The sequence below is a fragment of the Micropterus salmoides genome, unplaced genomic scaffold (assembly GCF_014851395.1).
Source record: "Micropterus salmoides isolate LMB-PRFRI ecotype aquatic unplaced genomic scaffold, ASM1485139v1 Ms_hic_scaffold_14, whole genome shotgun sequence".
NCBI lineage: Eukaryota > Metazoa > Chordata > Actinopteri > Centrarchiformes > Centrarchidae > Micropterus > Micropterus salmoides.
Genome location: NW_024040485.1, coordinates 27,912,899 through 27,937,047, shown reverse-complemented (window position 1 = coordinate 27,937,047; position 24,149 = coordinate 27,912,899).

Genomic DNA, 24,149 nt, shown 5'->3' with positions numbered 1-24,149 from the left:
AGAATTAAACTATAGTGTAAGTTTAATTAGTTGACCTGCCTTGTATCTATCGTACAGACATATTCCCCCACGTATAACCATTCAGATTTACCTGAATACATACAGTCCTTGGCCTCAGACAAGGCTCCACGCAATCACACAACATTAGTGCGCAAGACACATATCTGCATATGAGATGGAAACATTTACAATTCAGGGCTAAAATTTCGTTATATTACAATAAAATTTATGTCTGCTTTAAATATACTAGACTTTAATAGTGAATTTAATTAAAGCTTGTTTTTATTATTTTCAACAAAAGAAAGATTGGGATACAATCGGATGAAATTTTCAAACGTAACCTTCAATAGAAATTTATTATGAAATCTTCGAGGCACATTCCTTCTCAGAAACTTTCAGTAAGAAACTTTCTTTGAAGGAATGTGCCAGCGGAATCCCAATGGAATATCTGGATGAGGATGCAGACTATGACTTGGGAATGGACAGTCCTGAGGTAGTTTCTGGATGAAAAGTGAGAAGAGAAACTCAGAATGTTGTGAAGGTCTTTCATGAAGTTATGTATTCAACCTCACCAATGCATCCATGGGAAGTTACCATCCGTAGTCGTATGTCTGTCATGATTTACTGTACGATGTACAAACTGTCTTGTCAACTATGTGGAATTGCTTACAAAATTTGAGCCAAAGCATTCTAGCCTACTTATCTTGCAAGAGTACACTCCTGAATGTACAGAACAATCCTTTATATGCAGCACCGAGTTTGGAAATGACAACACAAAAATAAATATCAAAAGTTTGGCTTGGAAACTTTATAAAGTATGGAATTGGGACACAACTAAGTTCAGTGTTGTAGTACTCCTGATTGGTCTTGGTCTCGAGAACACTTTTTAAAGGTCTCGATCTCATCTCTAAATCAACAGCATTTCTACTCGGCCTTGTAATGGTCTCAAACATTGAGGATTCGGGATTTTATTTCAAGACCAATCACTAAACTGCCTGTGCATTGTCTGATTTATTTGTTAACATCTTAACTTTGATTAGATGCAACCAAAAGGAAGCATAAAGAAAGATAAGCTATGTGTGTAAAAGCTCTTCAACCCTCACTCAAATATACACTAAACAAAATTATAAACGCAACACTTTTGTTTTTGCCCCCATTAATCATGAACCGAACTCAAAGATCTCAGACTTTCTCTGTGTACACAAAAAGCCTATTTCTCTCAAATATTGTTCACAAATCTGGCAAAATCCGTGTTGCTGAGCACTTCTCCTTTGCCGAGATAATCCATCCACTTCACAGGTGTGGCATATCAAGATGCTGATCAGACAGCATGGGTATTGCACAGGTGTGCCTTAGGCTGGCCACAATAAAAGGCCACTCGAAAATGTGCAAAAGTTGCATTTATAATTTTGTTCAGTGTATATAGCAATGATTAGCTATACATACTAGATTAGCTACCTATGTATACACATACACATACACTAGGCACTAGTTGCTTGCCAGCTACTTGCCACTTAGTGCACAAGCTACTTAATTTACTTAACAGATTGAGGGAAGTAGCTAATGCAGTGTTGGGACAGGGCATGTGGTGAGAACTTGTTCCTAAGTTACATTTTTGCTTCACCGTTAGCTGATGATTGCAGCATACAGCTCCCGACATTAAAGCTACACGTCATGGTACTGCTCCCTCATTTGGGTGTGAGAGCTAGCTTAGATCCAGTCCCCTCAAAAAGTATTGGAATGGCAAGGCAAATTCCTTTGTTTTTGTTGTTCACTGAAGACATTTGGGTTTAAGATCAAAAGATGAGTATGAGACAAGAGTTCAGAAGCTTTTATCAATAGCTTATAGCTTTTATTTCCTGGTATTCACATCTAGATGTGTTAAACAACTCAGGACAAACCACCCTTAGTTTGAACCCACCCATTATTCACGTGAGCAAAAGTATTGGAACATGTGACTGACAGATGTTTCTTGTTGCCCAGGTGTTGCCTTTTAGGTTGATTGTCCAAATATTAAATAGCTCTGCATGACTAGTCTAAGTTTTCATCCTTGGTTCAAACCTATAAAGACTGAATTTCCTGTTAAAGAGTATAAACCAACATGAAGACCAGAGAGCTGTCTATGGGAGAAAAGCAAGCCTTTGTCAAGCTGAGAAAAGAAGGAAAATCAACCAGAGCCATTGGACAAACATTGGGCATAGCAAGCACAACAATTTGGAATGTCCTGAAAAAGAAATAAACTACTGGTGTACTGAGCAACAGACGTCGAACAGGTCGGTCAAGGAAAACAACAGTAGTTGATGACAGAAATATCGTGAGAGCTGTGAAGAAAACCCGCAAAACATCAGTAAGTGACATCACCAACGATCTCCACAGTGCAGGCGTGAAGGTATCACAATCCACTCTTCGAAGAAGACTCATCAGCAGGAAGAATCGGAAGGCCAGATTGAAATTTGCAATGAAGTACAGAGATGAGCCGCAAAAGTTCTGGAACACAATCTTATGGACTGATGAGACCAAGATTTATCTCTACCAAAGTGATGGAAAGGCCAAAGTGTGGAGAAAAAAGGAACTGCTTATGATCCGAAGTATACAAGCTCATCTGTGAAGCATGGTGGAGGTAATGTCATGGCTTGGGCGTGCATGGCTGCTTCTGGAACAGGCTCATTAATATTTATTGATGATGTAACTGATGATGGTAGCAGCAAAATTAATTCAGAAGTGTACAGAAACATTTTGTCTGCCAATTTACAGAGAAATGCATTGAAACTAATGGGGAGGAAGTTTATCATGCAGCAGGGCAGTGACCCCAAGCACACTGCCAACAAAACAAAGGACTTCATCAGGGGAAAAAAGTGGAAGGTTTTAGACTGGCCAAGTCAATCACCTGACCTTAAACCAATAGAGCATGCATTTCACCTCCTTAAGAGGAGACTGAAGGGAGAAACACCCCGAAACAAATAAGAACCGAAAGAAGCTGCGGTAAAAGCCTGGAATAGCATCACAAATGAAAAATGCAACAGTTTGGTGATGCTGATGGGTTGCAGGCTTGATTGATTGATTGATTGATTAAATCTTTATGGTTCACCGAGATGGAAATTGTTCTTTGGCTCACCAAAACATACAGTACAAATGAACATTCAAACAACCAACAACAATCAAGCAGATTAAAGGAAATTAAAAAACAATATTAAAATATCATAAAAAATAAATGTACTTTAAATACTACAGGATAAATCATTTGCTGTAGTTACTTGGTTTGATTCAGGATAGCATTTGGGACAAAAGATTTCCTGAAAGTACTTTTTGCAAGAGGCAACCTGAAGAGCCTCCCAGACTTCAGAAGCTCAAACTGGCTAGAAAGAGGGTGAGTGCTGTCTGTAGTGATTTTTCTAGCCTTCTTTCTCATTCTGTCAGTATATATTTGGGTAAGATGTTTTTGAGGATTTCCTACTATTTTACTAGCCATTAACACTATCCTGTTAAGCTTGCAATTTAAATGACCAAACCAAGCAGAGAGGTGAAAGGTTAAAACACTTTCAATGTGTGTGATGTATACTAGTTTGATAATCTGAGCACTAACACCCAGGCAGTTCAGTCTTCTGAGAAGATTAAGTCGTTGTGAACATTTCTTAAAAATATAATCTGTATTATCTGTAAAACTCAGATGGTTGTCAAGTACCTAAATACTTAAAGGTTCCCACAGTTTCAACTACTTGACCATTAAGTGCGACTGGCTCTGTTGTTATGTCTTCTTTATTGCAAAAGATTAGCTCGTTTGTCTTTGCCACATTGATTTCTAGCTCGCTATCTTTGCACCATGCTTCAAGGGCCTTTACATGTGCTAAATAAGAGGCCTCACCAGAGGGGTAAATTTTTTGTAAGAGTCCTACTAAGGCCATATCATCTGCATATTTTATCATCTTAACGGTACTATTACTTATGGAAAATTAATTTGTGAATAGAGAAAAAAGCACAGGGGAAAGAACGCTGCCTTGTGGGCAGCCTGTACTAATAGTATGCACTCCTGACAAAAAGCCATTTACACATACCCTCTGAGGGCGACAGGAAAGAAAGTCTCTGATCCAAAGAAGGCCTTATCTATCTTAATATTGGCTAGTCTTTGCAGGAGAATATGTAGCTTGAGGCAGTTATTGCAAGCAAAGGTTATGCCACCAAATATTAAATGTTATTTACTTTACGATTATTTGTTCCAATACTTTTGCTCACTTGAAAAATGGGTGGGTTCAAACAAACCTGTCCTGAGTTGTTTAACACATCTAGATGTGAATTCCAGGAAATAAAAGCTGAAATTCTGAACTCTTGTCTCATACTCATCTTTTGATCTTAAACCCAAATGTCTTCAGTGAACAACAAAAACAAAGGAATTTGCCTTACCGTTCCAGTACTTTTGGAGAGGACTCTATGTGACAGCAGAGAGTGAAGACAGAGTAAAGCACCTCCAATTCTATGAAAAATTTATATGTGAAATATGTTGCTCTGTATGGCCATAAGCAAATGGCATGTTAGTTTAAAGTGCTAATTTTGAGTTTGAATATACAGTTGCAGATCAAATATGAAAGAGCAAATATGGAAGACAAGAGTCACCTGAAAAACCTAATGCTTGCACAAAAAAAATTGTTGTGTTAGATGCATGGACAAACACGGAAATGTAGTGTTGAATTAAGATGATTTAGTTGATTTCAACAATTTTTATATGGGGGTGCTTTTATGGGAAAGTGGATCTTTCAGATAAATTTGATAAGTACTTACCTGACCAGTCATGGTTCTATAACTGTTCATAGTTTGACCAAAATTATGTAAGTCACCTACACTGAGAAAATTAGTCAGCGTGAAAGTCCAATTAATAAATGAGTTTTGTGCTCAATAAGCTCAGCAAAGTGTCTGTGACACCCTACATGTACAGTAATTAGATGTCTCTGTAACATATTCATTATGACGGGAGTAAATGAAGGAAGTTTTAATTGCTCAGGGGGATGCAGTTCCAGCCCATTGTTTCACACCAGGGTTTCATCCCAGGCAGACAGTTCTTCTCAGCAGATGCAACAACTATTATTTTGCAGAGTTGTGGGACTCCTCCCACCAATTGTTATTTATAATGGTTTTTCAACCAACTCTTCCTGCAACAGCAGTACTGCGGCATAAAGTCTGCCTTGAATGCATCCTCAGTGCTGCTGTGTCCGTGCTATAATACTGATGGAGTGTTGAGACAGAATATGGGTTAAGGCGAGTGTGACAAATAAGCCTGGTTTGCACTGGTGTTATATTTAAGAAAAGCTTTAATTCACTTTGGGTAAATCAAAAGGATACACATAGCTGGACAAGATTTATAAAGCAATACTGAAATGGAGGACGTTTTTGACTCCACCATTTTCTTTTCTTTAATGGAATTCACTTCAGAGGACAGAGAGTAGCTGGTAAGTATTCATTAAAATAGAAAGGACTCAGTGGAAGAGTAATTTTTCTGATGTGGCAACCACAAAGTTTTCATGATGTTGTGTGAATGCTGAAACACATAATGCTTTATAATTTATGTTTGGTTAGACATCTGTATGATGGTGAAACATTTGCTGTGATTGGAGTTGCTGTTCACATTCTAATATCAATAAATGATGTTTGTGGTTAGAACAGAAATGATTAGTCGAATTAAACAATTAGTGCAATTTATTCATAGCTACTTTAAAAATCACCTAATCATTTGTAATTTTTCAGTAATGATCCAAGCTTCTCAAATGTGTGTGTTTTTTTTTTATTCTTTGTTTTTATACATTAGTAAAATGGAACTATCTAGGTTCAGTATTGCTTGCCAAACAATCACAGATTTTTACTATTATCATTTCTATCATACAAAAACTGTCACCTGCAAATTTAATTAGCAGTAGATAAAGTAGTTAACGTTAATTTCATTAGCTGGTCAAGATACAAAATGAATCTCATTGCTATTGTCTGTAATGCTTTTTGCATAACAGTCTTTGTACAATTTACACTGGTCTAAAGATGGTTTCCTGAGAAAGAAGCACCACTATATTTTTGATATTTGAAAGGATAGAGAGTGGACTGTGTTTATGAAGTTCAAAAAAGATGGCTGGTCTCAGACGATCTTGGAGGTGAAGATGCTGGATGTGGAGGTCCTGGGCTGATGTAGTTACATGTGGTCTGCGGTTGTGAGGCTGGTTGGATGTTCTGGCAAATTCTCTGAAACGCCTTTGAAGATGTCTTATGGTAATTTTTAATTAAATATTAAGATTTTTCTTTTTACCACTGCCTTTAACTAGTAGATTGATAACTTACACTGCACTGTAACTTTTACTGTCCTGTTTTTTTTTTCTTTGTTTTTGGTTTTTCGCCATTGATTTTAATTAAATATTTACATGGTGAGAAATGAGTAGGTAATTGAGTGAAAAGATAATGAGAGTGAGATTGAACAGAGTGAAGGAAGTGGTCTTAAATCTCGCACCTGAGTGATTTGCAGGAACCTCTGTCCACCTGTAAACACGCAGGTGGGTCCAGAGTATAACTGGATCAAAGTACAACATGTGCTGGTTTCTCTGTAGTGTCCGAGGGTTTTTGGAGTTTCAGTGGACCCAAAGATTGCTATGGACCCGAGTACAGACTAGATATAGAGAGTAGATTAAGTGTACTTCTCTGTTTATTCTCTTTTCAGAATAATTGTAACTCAGTTATTTGCTCAACCCCTCAGCCTGTTTTTATTTTCCATTTAACTCTTTTAACCCTGATTGCACACTGCACTGTAACTTTTATTATTTTTTAATGTGTAGTTTTTCAATTTCCCTGTGTTGCTTTTAAACTTTTTTATGTTTCCCTGTTGCTTTTATGTTTTATATAAAGCACTCTGAATTGCCTTGTTGTTGAAATGTGCTATACAAATAAACCTGCCTTGCCTTGCCTAGAGAAATGAACATTCAATTCACGGGCAAGAGCTCTGGTGGACATTCCTGCAGTCAGCACGCCAATTTCACGCTCCCTCAAAACTTGCGACATCTGTGGCATTGTGCTGTGTTATGGAACTGCACATTTTTGAGTGGCCTTTTATTGTGGCCAGCCTAAGGCACACCTGTGCAATACCCATGCTGTCTGATCAGCATCTTGATATGCCACACCTGTGAGGTGGATGGATTATCTCGGTAAGGAGAAGTGCTCACTAACCTAATTTTGACAGATTTGTGAACAATATTTGAGAAAAATAGGCTTTTTGTGTAAATAGAGAAAGTCTGAGATCTTTGAGTTCAGCTCATGATGAATGGGGGCGAAAGCAAATGTTGCATTTATAATTTTGTTCAGTGTATATGGTACAGAAAAGAAGGAAAATCGACCAGAGCCATTGGACAAACATTGGGCATAGCAAACACAACAATTTCGAATGTCCTGAAAAAGAAAGAAACTACTGATGTACTGAGCAACATCAATTGAACAGCGGCCATTTCCCTAAACTGTCGTACCTTGTTGGTACCACTGTTGTTTGAACTAACCTAGTTTGAATAAACGTAGTACGAACTAACATGTTACCAGGTGTGTTCGTCTGACTTTCACAGCACGGAACTCACAAAACGTTCATATTAATCATATTAATCATATTCTATCTAAATATGTCAGTTGTGGCCGATAGTAAGTGACATTATTATGCTAACTTATTATTTAGGCTTTCAGATCATAGTCGTACCCGCAATAAATAGAAAATCAACAGTGGTATTAATGAAACCTAATCATTTTACTTAGCCTACATATAGTCTAGTAGTCTACTACTGGTGTACTGAGCAACAGACGTCGAACAGGTCGACCAAGAAAAACACCAGTAGTTGATGACAAAAATATCGTGAGAGCTGTGAAGAAAACCCCCAAAACATCAGTAAGTGACATCACCAACGACCTCCACTGTGCAGGGGTGAAGGTATCACAATCCACTGTTGGAAGAAGAAATATAGAGGCCGCACCACACGATGCAAACCACTCATCAGCAGGAAGAATCGGAAGGCCAGATTGAAATTTGCAATGAAGTACAGAGATGAGCCGCAGAAGTTCTGGAACACAATCTTATGGACTGATGAGACCAAGATTAATCTCTACCAAAGTGATGGAAAGGCCAAAGTGTGGAGAAAAAAAGGAACTGCTTATGATCCAAAGCATACAAGCTCATCTGTGAAGCATGGTGGAGGTAATGTCATGGCTTGGGCGTGCATGGCTGCTTCTGGAACAGGCTCATTAATATTTATTGATGATGTAACTGATGCCTGGAATAGCATCACAAATGAAGAATGCAACAGTTTGGTGATGTCGATGGGTCGCAGGCTTGAGGCAGTTATTGCAAGCAAGGGTTATGCCACCAAATATTAAATGTTATTTACTTTACGATTATTTTTTCCAATACTTTTGCTGACTTGAACAATTGATGGGTTCAAACAAACCTGTCCTGAGTTGTTTAACACATCTAGATGTGAATACAGGAAATAAAAGCTGAAATTCTGAGCTCTTGTCTCATACTCAACTTTTGATCTTAAACCCAAATGTCTTCAGTGAACAACAAAAACAAAGGAATTTGCCTTGCCGTTCCAATACTTTTTGAGGGGACTGTACATTCGTACACTGATCATTCAGGCTTCGAAGTGCTGACTGCTCATCAAAAGAAGGCTAACATTCACACACACACATACCTCTCACACGCACCGGGGCATCAAAGCACCAACAATCTAATTAGTGGACAACCCGCTCTACTTCCTGAGCCACAGCCCCAGCAAATAATATCATGGGCTCAGAGAAGAAAAAAGTTTTTGATTGAGAAAATAACTGGCAGATGAATCAACAACAAAAATAACGTTGCTAAAGGTATATTCGGGTTTGTTGGGTTGTATCTGTACAGTTAACAGCACTGTTCAATTTTACTACTCACGTATTATTCACATTACAGGATTGGTCAATGACATAACACGGTGAAACTATTTGCAGCTCTCGATCATCTTCTCAGTTTTGCAAAAGTTTGAAAATGTGAAGAAATACATTTTTAGAACAGCACTCTGCACTCAGGAATGTGAGGTGACATGTAAAGTACAAGCGCCAGTGGAGTTAAATGCCATTTTCACTGGCAACAATATTAAACTTTCTATGGCACGAATCTGAATTGTACCAGCCAAATTGTTGTTTTAGAAAGCTGATTTAAATGGGAAGCAGTTTAGAGCTGACTTCTTTCCAAGCCTCTGTCCCAGATGTGCAAATCACTGCCAAAGCATACAGCTCGAGTCTCTCCCACAGGGTAACTTTATTACCTCACCTCCTGCACAATTTATGGCATAACAGTAAAGGGTAAATTTCTAATAACGTAGCCATGCTTCTCTGACACTAACGAGTGGCTGAAGTCCTGAAGCTAAAATTTACTGTCAGTCACAGAATCCCCTCTTTTAAAAATGCTTCTTAGATACTTCACAGAGAAGCAATTTGGCGAGAAAAATGTGAGCCACTGTAAAAGGTGGGAAAAAAATATGGAATTTAAATTGCACCCACCCATACACACATACACACTTAAAACCAGATACACTTTTTAAATTATGTTACTTCAAAGAGGTTGATGGGCTAAGGAAAATAAAAGGGTCTCACCATGCCTCATAACAAGATTCCTTTTTTCTCTTCGCAAAATGAGGCAGCTTTTTAGGTTTCGCCTTTAACTAGAACACTGAGACCATCTTTAAATGTGTCTGATCTCTGTCTCTCTGAGGTCTTCAAAAACTCAAATAATTACTGGGGTATGCAGGGGATGAGGTGTCCTGATGAGACATGGATGAGGATAGAGAGGCTGATGCTTGTAAGAGGGGTACTGTGTGATAAGCTACAGTACACTATACATATATGAAAGAGTGAAGTGGTCAAGGTCTCAAGTCCAAACCTGCAAGTGTGTTTTATTTAAAGTGATGCTCAACCTTTTTACTATAAAACATCGCTGAGGGCTGTGTGTGGGGAGGCTCAGACCCTGGAGCCAGCCCTGTTGCCCTGCTCGTCTCGTCTGGCCTCTCTATGAGCCTGCCCACTGTCACACTGGCCAGGCTGGGCAGACCATTAGCCTGTCCTTCTGCACAACCCCACTCATGAGCACCATCCTAACCTTTCCTCTCTCACATTTCTCTCAAGCTATATCTGATATTTTGATTTTTTCAAGATTTTTCCGACTCTGAGCATTCTAACTTTCATTACATGTGCCCTCATGAATGGGGTTTTGGCACAAGCCACATTTTGTTGCTTTAGCATTAGCCTACATTATCCATCATAATGCCCCCCATAAACCGTAAATTAAATGGTTATTAGATCGTTGCCATGTTGCCATTTTGGCAGGTTTCAGTGTTACAGTACAGTATATGACAAATGAATGAGGATATTATTATTTAATTTTATTTAATTACAGCAACCAAATAAAATTTAAATTAATTTACAGGCTCCATAAAATGCATGAATTTGAAGTTTTTTTATTTTTTAAAGCCTGTGATCTGTTTTGACTTTGCCCCTTAAAGAGTCGGAATTGAGATGATAAGCAGAATCAGATGTTGGATGTAGGGAGCTCATTCTCAATATTAATTAATACACACAGAAGGATTTACAAATGTATTTCGGATTCTGGGTTGACTGAAAATGACACTGAAGGGGCGAATGACTTGCTACTGATTAGTTAGGGTAAACCAACACAAAATAATGTATAATTTACTGAAGAACAATAATGATCCCAAACTGGGCATCTATATGATATAAGAAACAATTAATAGCTAGCAATTAATATCTGACACACTGCCAAAGAATTCCAGAAATGTACACATTAAGCCTATTCTACTATTAGAATCACATAACTGTACAGTAAGTTTTTTTATTTTTGCAGACAATACCAAACAGAAACAAGTCGGGGAACCATTCGGAATGACCTCTATCAAAAATTTCATGATTAATACATGCAGTATTGCATCCCTACTGAACAGGGTGAATATTTGATACTAAACTGATCAATTATGAGTAGAGTATCAATTCAGCTCAACATTACATTTCTGAACTTGCCAAAGAACACCAATCTGTAATGTAGCCTCTAAGTTCCTTAAACCTGAAGAATGTCTAGGCAGTTTACCACATCAAGCTGCAAGCATATACAGTAAGCTGCTCTATAATCAAATCGGATTGTCTGCTTTACTCAAAAGAAACCTATGCTGCTGTTATTCTCTATCATTGCTGTTGAGTTGGCCAACAGTATGTGTTTGCACTTAGACACACAGATGCTAGAACTTGGCATTATGTCTTCAAACCATTTATACTGGTGAAGAAACATATAAATATGCTGAGTGGAACCATGTACAACACTGAAGGGAAAGAGGTACTAATCCATTGACAGTGTATTTTCTGCAGTAGATAGCAGTGTTTCCTCAGTTTGGAGAGACAGAGTTATACCAGCATGGAAGCTAAGCAACCTACTGCTGTGGACAGTTTCAACAGCAAAACATATTTTAACCACCTAAAAGATGGCCCACCGAAAAATATCAATGTCAACCTTGCCGTCAGACAGCAATTTCCTTTGGAACTACATTTTCTCAACTGTAGAACTTCCATTTTCCTACACATAAGCGCAACTTAACTGTGCATTGTATTATGCCACCAGAGATAAGCTGTTTGGGTCAGACCTTACAGCGGTTTATGAAAGAGATAAGTGACTATGACAGCGACAATAAAATACCGCTCACTGTGGAGACAAGAGGGTACCATTTCGAACCAGAGTATTCAGAAGAACTTTTGCAGAAAGACACTGTCATAATCAGCTCATGCACAGACACAGGAAACAGGGAAACACAAAACACCATGCAGAGCAGGTTCACTTTACAGTGTTTATTAATAATAAAACAAAAAGCTGAGCAAGCTTATTGTGAGATGAGACAGGTGGGGGTCAAAAACAGGTGAGTCCAGAAACACAGGCAGAAAATCCAAAGCACACAGGGAAACACAAGGAACAAGCTGAACCGCTTGACATTATGAGGAAGACGAACTGACAACAAACAGCAGGGGGACACTTATATACACAAGAGGGCTGGAGATAAAGAGCCACAAGAGGGAACAATCAAGAAGAGTAAAACAATCAAAGAGAGGAAAATACCAAAGTAAAACAGGAAGCACAGAAAGAAATGAATAAATGACAAAACCAAAACACATCACAGAGAATGGGAAAAACAGAGACAATATACAAAGACACACGAGGAAGGATTTAACAAAATAACATAGGAATTTACAAAACTCAAACCAAAAATCAGAACCATAACAGACACTGAAAGAGAGAGAGGGAAAATGTCTTGTAGTCTATGTATGTCTAGTGGTTGTAAAGTAAGTTATTTTATTTATTTGTAGGTATTTATCTTACATGGTGGTTAGGCACCGCAGTGCTCTTCAGCAAGTGTCTATCTGGCTTATTTGGCCATGGTTTTGCATAATCCTCTGCAGAGAAGTGAACGCTCTCAATGCCTGATATCATTCATGGGAACACTGAACTCTATACAGCGACAAGGACACGTCTCTTTGTGAACAGCACGGAAAAACACAAGCACGCACCATGTTTTAAAGTGAAGTTTGATTTCACTCTGTCTCGCAACAGCACTTTCTGACCCAAACAGCTGATCTCCAGCGGCGTAATACGGTAACCAAAAATGTAATTCCAAAGGAAATGGCTGTCTGACGGCATATTGAACATATAGCCTAGCGTACACTTGAACTTAAAATTACTTTTTTCCCGGTGGGCTTTCCTTTAGGTGGCTAAAATATATATTGCCGCTGACCCTGTCCACAGCAGTACATTGCTTAGCCTCCGTGCTGCTCGAACTCTCAGCTTCTCCAAACTGGCGGCATGATGACATCTACTGCAGGTAATACACTGACTATAGATACGCACCTCATCCAGCCCCACTTCAAAATCCCAAACTATCCCTTTAATCATAACAAGGCTATGGCAGACTCAAACAGCCACGGAGAGGGCTAGTGTGAGATGACGACAGCTGGACCCTTATTGCCGGCTAGAGAGCTTAGTGCTTACTCAAACAGCATTCAGCAGGCATCTTATCTCAGTGCTGCTGAAACACCAGTTTCAGTGTAATTACTGCTTGTTATCAATACAGCCACACAATGAAAATCTAAATTGATTTTGTTTCCTGAGAAGACATGTATACAACAAGTGAAAGTTCTGGTTTGTAATTCAAAGTTGGCACCCCTTTTTACACAAAAGAGGTTTTGTTAAAATCAAGGAGCAAACAAAAGAAAAATAAATAAATAAAAGGCTGCAGCTGCACCACTGTTTATATTTGGGTAGCAGGGATGCTACTTGCACAACGAATGTGGAATTGTGTTGGGCTCCCCAGTGTGAATTTTCATTAAAAGTTTTTTGTCCTGGAGTAGAACGCTATGTAAGGAAATGTCAGACACAAATTCAGGCTCATTAATATGCAACACCAGTCTTGAGAGATCTGTTGTGCTGTGGATTTGCCTTAGTTTATTTCCCTCCACCCCATTATGAATTAACTGTTGTCTAAATAAGCCCTTGAATGGTTTGAACTATTCAATCTATTCGAGAGTCACCACACTCTCATGGCGTAAACACTCAATAATACAGAAAACATCAATAGGGACCATCATAGAACTATTCCCAATATCCACATGACTGTTAATTAAAACAGATGTTGGAATTATATTGTATATACCAAAATGCTCTCTTAAGTACTGAAAAATACAACTGAATGAATCCGTAGTGACAGTGGCTTTCCAAAGTACTATAGCACTTCTGCTTGATCAAAGTGGAAAACAGTAATTATGTTTGCAAGACATGTAATTAGTGATACTTCTCCAGTATTGACTTCTGGATCTTCCCTCCAATGAAACAGGAACACTGATGTCAAATTCTGCCAGGACCTTCTCCGTTATACCTGCCCTTCTTGCTTTAAACTCTGACAGTTTCTCCTGTCTGAAAATAATTAGGAGATGACCTAAGGATTGGTATGGTGCTGATCTGGGAATATGTTAACGGATCAGTATCAGTTAAAGCAAGTCGATCAGATTCCGATCCGAGTTTTGTCATCGACCTGCTAGTGATGCTGTGCTGCCCTCCTTTACAACAGCCTACAGTGTGAGTATCTCACTGCATATGAGAGGGAAAATTAGATTGTCAGTAGGAAAAATGATTTGGGTATACCGGTGAGTGACTCTGAGGGAACTCTGAGAAAGGATATGCCATGTTCAGACGCTACAAAATCTGGTACTTAATCTATTACCTCTATATTCTCTCTCCCAGGACCAGAGACCAGTGTGGGAAACATTGAGACAGCAGCTTCTCATTGTACTGACCATTTTCACCGGTTGAGTGACAAACATCAACAAATGTCAGCTGATGCTAATTAACATTTGAGTAACTTAATAACAGGCCAAAGTGAACATGACTGTTTGTGTTGGTATTCAGACAAAGATATTTTGAGAAGACTTTTAGTATTTAGATGAAGTAGCTCGTGAAAAATAAGGTGTGTCAGATTTTGCAGCTGTTTATTTCAAGGCAAAAGTAAAATTTATATACTGAAATAAAAATAACAATGACTTTCAGGGCATCCAAGGATGCTTTACACATAAGGTAGCAACCAACACTCAAATTTGAGTAGGCCTATCAGATTACACAGAGACCCAATACTAAGGATTCAGACTGGGGCCAAAAAACTTGATGGGGACATCCCTAAATTATTAATCATTAGTTAGTCGGCACTTGTACATTGAATGTTTGGTCTCACTCATTGGTGTGTTCACATACTCTTAAATCAAACCTTTGTAACTTTAGACTTACTCTACTACTATGTAATACAGATATATTGAGTGAGCACATTTTAAAATAAAGGTAAAAAAAAAACTATTATTATTATACATTGTATACTGAAAACTTTCAAACGATACCCCAATGACTGTGTCTTACGAGGGTATCAAAACTCTTTTAGTGTTAAATAATACAAATACCGTAATGCCATTATATATCACTGCTTCATGCTGTTGTAGGTGGTGAGGTTAAATAAAACCCTGAATTTAGATAGATAAGAACTCTTCTGAATTATTGATACTGTAAGAATTACAGTATTAAATTTGTGATACAGTATGACAGCTGAAAAGTGAAATACCCCCGCTCATATTGGTCATTTAGGGGTTTAAGATGCTGGACACGTTATAAAGTCTATCCACAGACCTTTTATGCTTGTCACCAACCAAACTGTAAATTCCATATACACATCTGACACATCAAAAAGTTACAAAGAGAGAAACAAAACACTACAGTATCCATGTAAAATGCATGAAAGGGCTATTCAAAGAGGCAGCTGCATCAAAAGGTGCACAAAGTGATATCCAGATGAAGCAGCATCAGTACGTGGCTTTACAGACATTCACATTACTGACATGTTTTTATCTGCTTTCCTGTTCATTTCTAACTTGGACCAGTAGAACACAAAATGATTGCACCATCAGGCCCAAACCCAACACTAAACAACACTAAATCCTCACACAAACACAGACATCCAAAGCCACAAAGTTGACAAAACCAGGCGTGTAAAGGCTACACCAGAAAGCACGCAGGCATGACATGAAGCCTGCAGAGGCGATTCAGCACCATGGACAGCGACCAGCTAACTTTCACAACGCAAACTTTGCAGCTTTCTGCCAAACCCACTGTTAAGCAAACATGGATTCTTGTCCAGTTAATGAGCACTTTGTTTGGTCTAAACTTCGATAAAGTTGGATTTATAACGCTTGACAACTAACACAAGAGCGTGAACTGTCACGTTTTAGTCAGTTACAAACTCATGGACCAGACATGGACAGCACAAAGTGCGCAAAGTGACCACATAACAACAGATTAAGCGTAAGAGTTGTGCTAAAGTGAGAGTAGTTTAGCTGCAAACGTGCTAGTCTGCTCACTAGCAAGTAGTTTCCTACACCAACCGAACCACGTGTGTAAGCTAATGTTATGCTTATGAATGAACATGCAAGGCTTGAGAGTGGCGCTCCTCTTGCAAATGTATTTATCACTGGCTATAATGTAACGAAGAAAACACTACAGTTGTGTGCAGTTGTTATTGCTACGAGGCCTATTATTGCAACAAGAAGTGCTAAGTGTGGATTTAGCTCACCACAGTGTGACCAGGCGCTAAACTAAATCATCCACTGAGTGACTGATTAGGACATAAACGCAGCTAATTGCGCCAGTGGTTCATTACGGTTGTTATATTTCTATTGCAGAGTGGTTTTCAAAACAGTGAAGACATGGTATGTAGCCAGGCCTAACGTCAAGCTAAGAGACGGACGCTCCGGTGTAATAATCAAGACTGAGGTGGTTATAGCCTAATCTGCTCTGTCGCCTAATGAGCCGCGAAGACCGTGTGTTTTAAAAACTCACCTAAGACAAAAAAGGGGAGCTCGGTGTTTTCCAGGTCGTCCACCACCACGACGTCCCCGGGAAAATCGTTCCTAACGGAGAACAAGAGCTTGGGCTCCGAGGCCGACGGACTGTGCATGATGCTCAGGTCGTTTTCCCTCAGAAACGGCAGCGCCGACACGGTGACGCTCTTCATCTTGCACTCGGTGTCCTGGCTCTGGTCCTCGTCGCCGTTTAGGCATCGGACATTAGGCGTTAGGACGGCCAGAAGGACCCACGCGAGTACCATCAGCAGCGGTCTCGGCCCCATGTTGATGCTCGCCATCTCCGTCGCTACGTTTCCTCTCCCCTCCTAGCTGTTTCTCTCTCACGCTGCTTCGGTCTCTCAGCACGGCGGAGGAGAGAGCAGCGAAGTGAGCGAGAGGGGTGTGATACACCTGCGGGCTTTCACAGCATAGGAAACAAACGCCTCTTGTTTCTCACATATGATCAATCACGGGATTTTCGTAGAGCATTGAACATTGACTGTGTGTGTTTTAATGCTGTTGACCCTTTTACTGTAATTGATCGATAAACTGCCCAAATGGCTCTGTAATGGCTGTTAAGCATAGATTAGCCTATCAACAGGACATGCACCCAGAATGCCCTGGGTCCCATCACCAAAAGTATCATCATTTCTAATTTAATTGTACATGTGCCCCCCCTCTAACAAATTTGCATATCATCATCAAGCGCCACCACTGAGCATCTTTAGTAGTTTGCTTGACCTCTGTGATTGTGTGGACACTTGACTGGGTGCATGCATAATTGCCTAATTGATGGTGTAGATGCACAAGCTGAATGTAAGAACTCACTGTCTCTAGTGCCAACACCCCAGATATCAAGGGCAGGAGATTTTGAATTAGTGAGCCTACTGAATAACCTTAAAGTTTGAAGACAATGTTAAAGAAAAGAACTGTCCAACTGAGTTCATGCAAACAATGTTCAGTTACTTTAACACAATGCCATTTACAGCATAACAGTTTTACCCTTCCTTCCACAATGCAACATTGCTCAGCCACTCACTCCTTAAAGAGCACCTAATGATGCACACCTATTTTCACCATCACTGACCGAGCAGATGATTTGAATGCCACAACTCAATAACCTTATAGAACACAAATAAAACAGCACAAGTTGGCTATTGGCTAACAGAAACACTGGACTAGAACTCACATAAAAACTGTTAATGTTAGAAAGAGAGCTATTGGCGCTAGCTGAGCTAATATTATGGTCACTTACAAACATGAACCAAAGTAAATGGATAACAAAGGTCAATTGAAAGCATTTCATCCCATCAAACATTCACTGAACTGATCAAATAGATTACTCATATTCTACAATTGTATTCTCCATCTTTCTGATTAAACTACATGATAAAAGCCAGGTTGACCATATGTTGTCCTTCATAGTTGTGCTAATCAACTTCAAAGAACAGCAACTGTTTTAACATTTATAAACTTGGTTTCAAAGCCCCTGCAAACACACACACACACACACACACACACACACACACACACACACACACAGGTGTTTTCTGTCATTCTATCTGATAATACTTCTCAGGTTTAAGGGGTGGAGGTCACATCACTCTGTGTAATAAAATTGGTGCAATTTGTCCAGTCCTAATAAGTGCAGCAACGCTAACAGGAGAGGGATGGAGATGCCAATCAAACACAATCTGTACGCTCCCACACAGTCCCATGAAAAGGTCGAATCAGGCAACATAATTAAAATCACCTGTGTAGGTTTATCATGAGTGTGTAGGGTCATGGGCATGTAAAAGACTAAAACAGATGAGTTTTAGTCTTACTCTCTTCAGTATATAGTGTGTATCTTGGTTCTTGGAACATAATTACGTTGTCGCTTTGGCAAGGACTTTTTAAATAAAATGTATATACAAGACGATCCTGATTAAGTAAAGGTAAACTACTGGAACAAGTATGAGGTTATGTCCATATTTTAGTCTGCACTAAATAAATATTGTTACAGATTAAAATGTAGCCACACGTCTTGAGTTGAGAAACACATTTGGCATTCCTCCAGGATGGAAAACAATAATAGTTGTAGCAGCTGATCCAACAAAGCAATACATGACAGGATTGGCTCTGTTGATCATTTAGATTCTTCTAAGAAAGAATTATCTAAATGAACAGAGATAGAACATAAACATTAGCTATATTCCACTAAACTACACTGAAACATGCTAGTGTATAAAGAACCAAGTGTGCATTGTTGTCTCTCCATTAGCTCCACTTCTGAAGAAACAAATCTACAGTGCAAATGAGCGAAACTTGGGCATTATGGCCATGCACCTTGGTGGTAATAATCAGTACGGTGAGGCTTGCATCGACACTGTCAAAATATTTATTTATAGTCAGGATTGATGGTGGCTGAAGAGAACATGCAATCATCTACATCATATTAAAAATAGCTGAATGGGATTGCAGTGGATGAGGTCACATACAGATACTGCAGGCTATAAAGCTGAGCTTTGCAACATTGTTTACTGCCCAACCTAGTGACTCCCTGTATCCCTGTACCATGTGATATCATACTGTATATGGAAAGAAGGTAACATCATGCCTCTAATTTACCATACCTGTCAGTTTTCAAGTTGTAAATTCTAATTTTATGCTAAATGTTTTGCTTCATACAACCATTTCTCCAATGTGTTGTCATGAGAAATGGTTTTCAGTAGTTTACAGACATGGCAATGAATCCTGTGGTCACATATGTTCAACCAATCATCTGAAAAAACAATCAAACTGTTGCATAACCTCATGTGTCACCCCAATGTGTCACATCTGTAATCTAGTCTACAAAGTAAAAAAAACCAACACTTTTTGCAGTATGTTTAGCATAATAGGACTTTTAAAGTGATTTTTTGAGAAACTGTCCATTTGCACACTCATATTTGGATCAATTAAGAGTCTACAGCCATGCTAGTTACACTGTGAGGCTGCACTTAGGCACAGCAGTGCTTTAAAATAAATTCTAACATCAGTATTACTTGTTCACAATGGCAATGCTGGTTGTGCTGCCAGTATGAATGTTATTTCTGTTCTGATGTGCAGTTGACACCATAGCCTCTAACATCAGTGTGTGAATGGGTGATTGTGACGTAGTGTAAAGCACTTTGAATGGTCGCAAAGAACAGAAAGGCACTATACAAATACAGACCATTTACAAAGTGAAATTTTTACTTGATGATGGTGCCATATGCAAAGATAAGAGATCACCAAAGTTATTACAATTCAACCCGAGGTAAACATAAATGTCTCTTTCATATTTCATGGCAACCCATTCAATAGCTGCCAAGACTTTTCACTCACAAACACAGATCCTGGTGGAGCAAGAGGAAAAGTAAGGATCGCCAAAAACAGTAGGCTTCATCCTGAGGGGACGATGGATATCTGTACAACATTTAATGGCAATCCATTCAGTATTTGTTGAGATATTTCAGTATGGACCAAAGTAGTGCACCAACTAATCAACTTGCATTGCCATCCCTAGCCATTTGCCACTTTTAGAATTAGCATAAAGATGCTAAAACACTATGTAGAGCTGAAGGGAAATGCAGTTGAGTAATAATTATCTTTTTTTGTGACTGAACTACCTCATTCCCATTCCACTTAGTCATTTGATCCAGTGTTAATATAAAAAAAACGCTCCAGTAGCAAAAAGGATGCTTGTATGTTAACTTGATTGATTTTTTACATTGTATATTTACAATAACAGAAATTCTACAACAAGAAAACTGACAAAAGAGCTGAACTCCATTGAAACTGCATTACATACAATTTGCAGAGGGCTTTCAGACTCTAAATCCCTTGACTGTTTTGTTGACCAGACAATTGTCATTTGGATTTGGATGCAAAGCCGTAAGAAAAGAAGATTGTGTTTTCTGTGTCACCACTGTCCATCCATTTAATATTTAAGCAGTTCCGTGGTCTCCTATTAACCACCATTTCCCTCTCTTTCTGTCCTCATCAGAAACAGTTTTAATGTCCAAAATAGGGCAATGCTTGGAATTGAACCTAAAAAAAGAGCAGTAAAGTAGATTGGCCTTGGCCCCCTACAATAAAATATTAAAAAGTTAAAAGTGATTGAAGAGAATAAGTGGAATAAACAGTGCCCAGACTATCACACATTCATTATTGATGGTGGCCTGGTGGTTCCTCAAGACATTGGTGAAGGAACATGATTCATTATTCAAATGAGATCAAGTGATCTTATAAAGTTTGCTTCTGGATGTGTTTTTCCTTTTCTTTCTAGTTTCCCTGCTGTTGGACAGTCCAGAAGAAATAAGTGACAGCAAAGACAACGAAAGAGAGGAACTTTTCTGGTACATTGCCTTAAGCCCTAGAGAAACTTTTAAATGATCATTTGGAAGATTTTCACACACTGTGTCACCATCAAATGAAATTATATTTCTCTGCAAAGTCAAAGGGTAAGGCTGGTGATACTCTATAATTTTCTTTGTCAAAGAATCCCATGAAAAGACTATTGAAAAGAAACTAAAAATTATTTGATTTTACTACAAGTATTGCCCCTTTATCCCAAGCCTGACATATCTTATTCCTCTGTGTCATAAATGTTTCTTTAAACACTATTAAAAACACATCAATGGGCCACACTGCTGCACTGTGACATGTTCCTTTTTTACCGCGACCACACAGTATAGTTTATTTTATTTTGACCCAATTCGCTGCCCGCTACTCACTAGATCACCAAATCCAAATTGCAATAATGCCAACAATACAACAAATGCACTATTTACAGCTGTTTGAGTAACATTTTCTCAAAAGTACAGATCTGTTTCAGGAAATTCTCTCTTTTCAAAAGTGAGAAACCTGTTTTACATTGCAGTAATTCATCCAAAGCGACAAAAAGTACATTGAAACTACACAGGAGCGAGACGTCATCAAAATTGTAAGTGTGTCCTTCCCATAAGGAACTGCTGAGCGTGTGTTCAGCACTACAGTACAAGTGCTTAGACATTTTTTGTATAAAACGAGAAGTGCATCAAACCACTCAGCTCCGTTCACTCCAGGAGAACATGTTTGTCTGTAGAAAGAATACAACAGTAACAAGGACATTTTAGTGGATAAATTCAGCAAACAGTCTGCTGTAGCTCAGATCATCTTCTCTCTTGTCAGTTAGGTTGTATGTACACCAAATAATTTGAAACAGAATCAACCTAGGGAAAAACGGGACCCAACATCATGCTTCTATGGCCTATCACGTAAGCCAGCGATCAGATCATGAGCTTTCTTCACCAGGGTGGCGATGTGAGAGGACCATGACAGGTTCTCTGTTAAGCTGATTCCCAGGAACCTACAACTGTTCACTTGCTCCACCTCAGCCCTACGGATGTAGAGAGGAGTGTGTGTCTTTGTGTCCTTGTCTTTGCCTTTTTCCTAAAATCAACGGTCACTTTGGTTTTGCTGACATTGAACAGTATGTTGTTTTCTGTTCACAACTAAGCAAGGTTGTCGCTTTCCTCCCAATGTTAAATCTCTTTTTTTTTTATCTGTCAGATGATGTTAGCAAACGAAAAATGATGTACCATATTTTCCATTTATGTGTGTTTTGGTAGCACTTATGGTGTAGGTATCACTGATTGTTACCATTAAAACATAGTTCTTAGCTCTGAGTTAACCTGAAGGAAGGGTGACTAACGTTTTAGGCTTAAAGAAAGTGTGTGTAACTATCAAACTCCTATTAAACTAATCTAGCTAGCTGCATTAAGATTGGCCTAACACTATAGGACAGTCTAAAATATATTTGTGAAATCACAGATCTGCAATCAACATTTGTTTGTTGATTAGCCATTACCGTGATCTTTCTCTGACCTTAACCATACTGTAGTTAGAATGTTCATATTTTTTAGAAAGAAATCATCTTAAGACCTTGCCATTGGAAGTTAAAAGTAATTAATAGTCCAATTTCAACATTCTTGTCTGGCAAGAGAACTGCTTCTAATCAGGAAAGGGTGAATCATCCTGGGTCACACTACAGCTTGTGCTGTCATCAGTAAGAAATGGTCCTGGGGCTTGGGAGCATCTCAGAATAGGTAGGAAAGTCAGAAAGCAATGACAAAAGGGGGTAATGCATTGCAAGTTTTGGTCTTTCCATGGTATTTGTTGACAGTCAGAAAAATACAGAATCCGAGCCTTACCCTTTAATTTATTTATTTAGAAAATAAATAATTATTACATATGTAGTATAATTTAATTTACAATATATAATATAGTAAGGTGGCTTTGCTTTTGGACAAACTGACCTTCAACCACAGGGCTCAGGTTAAAGCCCTCCACAGTGTCCTTGAATCTCTACTTGCACTGTTCTGCACCTTAAAGGGACCTCTGATCTCAAGCTGCAGAGAATTTCCCCCTGGGTATCCCTAAGATATCATTTTATTCTTTATATCATTTAATATCATTTTATTCTTATTCCACATTCCTCTCAATTACTTTACATGCATTTAGCACTGATTTACGCTTGAGATTGCATTAACAAGTCTCCTGAAACGTATTTAATTCAGTGAGAATTGTTGTTATGTCAACTCTTGCAGTGGAATTGGAAAAATGTCTATTATGCAGTGATAAAGAGAGAACATGAGTGAGCGACTCAAGTCTAGTCTGGGTAATGCAGAGTTCCAGTGTCGATGATTAAAGGGTAGAGGGAAAGACTTGAAGGGAGAATGACAAAATAGGTTATGGTGAATGTGTGTGTGTGTGTGTGTGTGTGTGTGTGTGTGTGTGTGTGTGCGTGCAGAGAGACCGGAGAATGAATGTATGTGTGACGAGATGGTGAGGCAGTGTGTACATGTGAAAGTGATTGCAAGCGAGGCAGAGATGAAATTCCGATGGATTTGCTCACATGAGTTCTGGGCCGCTGCCGATAATCAAAAGCGGCAAAAAGGGTGGCGGCGGGGGTGGGTTGGTTTGGAGTAAAAGAAAGACAGTCAGTGAAAGTTGAGAGAGAGAGTAAGAGAGCGAGGGGAAGAAGAGAGCACATACATCAGGGGCTGTGACTAGCAGGTGCAGGGACGGGGTGGGGGGGCAGACCAAGGGCCTGATCAAGAGAAAGATCTCACTGTTTAATCTCGAGACTCTTCCCGTTGCCAAACTAGCAAGGCTTTGGCCCACTGTATGGCTTGTCCTGTGATTAGGAGAAAACAGATTCATCTTTTCAGCGCGCTCGCCCCTCAGCCTCAGTGTGGGCTGCAAAGTTGATTACAACCTAGAAAAGGTCTTTGTCATCATGCTGTTGGAGTTCCAACAACTGGTTCAAATCATGCTGCAGCAGTTACAGTTACATCCTCTTCAAATAAACGTGCCACTTCAGTCAGACTGCCCAGATATTGCAGACCCTTTAAACCCACTGCTAGAGGATTGTAATGCCTAACATACTTGGTTACATGATTATGTACAGGCATGTGTATACCCTTGTTTGTGTGTGTCTGCGTGTTGTGAGGTCAGACACTGGTGGGTGCAGTGAGTGGATGAAAGCAATGGGTACCTTCCACTGCACTGTCTCTGTCCAGGCATCTGTTAAAAATAATAATAATAATAATAAAACATTGCCATTTTTTTCATCACAGACAGTTAAATCTGAAGCTTACCTATGGATTTAAAACAATATGCAGTTTACTCCAAAGCTTACTCCA